Source organism: Triticum dicoccoides, chromosome 1B, assembly GCF_002162155.2.
Source record: "Triticum dicoccoides isolate Atlit2015 ecotype Zavitan chromosome 1B, WEW_v2.0, whole genome shotgun sequence".
Classification (NCBI taxonomy): Eukaryota; Viridiplantae; Streptophyta; class Magnoliopsida; order Poales; family Poaceae; genus Triticum; species Triticum dicoccoides.
Genome location: NC_041381.1, coordinates 27,695,321 through 27,696,333, shown reverse-complemented (window position 1 = coordinate 27,696,333; position 1,013 = coordinate 27,695,321).

The following is a 1,013-nucleotide window of genomic DNA, read 5'->3' as shown; positions in this document are numbered from 1 at the left end:
GTCACCTAAAGACTTACCATGAGTGATTGGGTGAGGTCTGTGTGATCTTAGCTCAAGGAGAATACGGTGAGGACTGTGTGTCCTCAGGTTTAAATACCTAGCTGCTCCAATCAGACGTACAACTGTCACAGCAGTTGGAACTGGTCTACCAAATCATCGTCTTCACCAAGCTACTGGTTTTATTTCCTTAACCCTTTCATTTCCTCATTCATGTGTTGATGAACTTGACTGTTACTGTTTGAAGGCTTTGACTGAAGACTTTCTCAATTTCCTCAATCCTAATTCTTCAGTCACTTAGTCTTCAACCTGCTTATCCTGTTTTCACGCTATCTGTACTCTGTGCGTGTTTCATTTCATCATGATGATTGTGTTACTGCCATGCTATGCTTGCACCTGAGTACTTATTCAGCTGCTAGTAGTTTGTTGCTTAGGAAATTCCTCACTTCGAATTTCCTCGGTGACGAATTTGTAAAAATCGCCTATTCACCCCCCCCCCCTAGTCGAGATAACACACATTCAATTCCATTCTCACCGGCGTACCTGTACCGCTCTCATCGAGCTGCCCAAGACTGAGAATGTTGTTCGCCCCTATATCCAAGTACCAAGCAATGTCACGATCACATGACAGCTTTTGAACAACCTTTGAGCAGCACCTCTTCTGTGGCATGGGCTCTGAAACCGTCAGCTCACGTGTCTCTAGCATGAGCAAAGTCTGCATTTTCGTTCTTTGGCTTCGGGCAGTCAGACTTGAAATGACCCGTTTCGTTTTAGTTGAAACACCTCACCTTAATTATGTCAAATTTTCTGTGTTTTTTCTCTCGCCGCACCCACCTTGCTCGCCATCAAGAGGTCATCGTGCCCACACCCACGCCCGCGGCGGCCTCCGCGGCGCGTCCACCATCACTGCTGCTGGATCCGAACGTGGCCTTCTTGCCCATCATGGAACAAATGATGGTATTGAATACTATGTTTGGTTTCTTATTGACTTTTGTATGCCTTGAAACTGTTTTTTT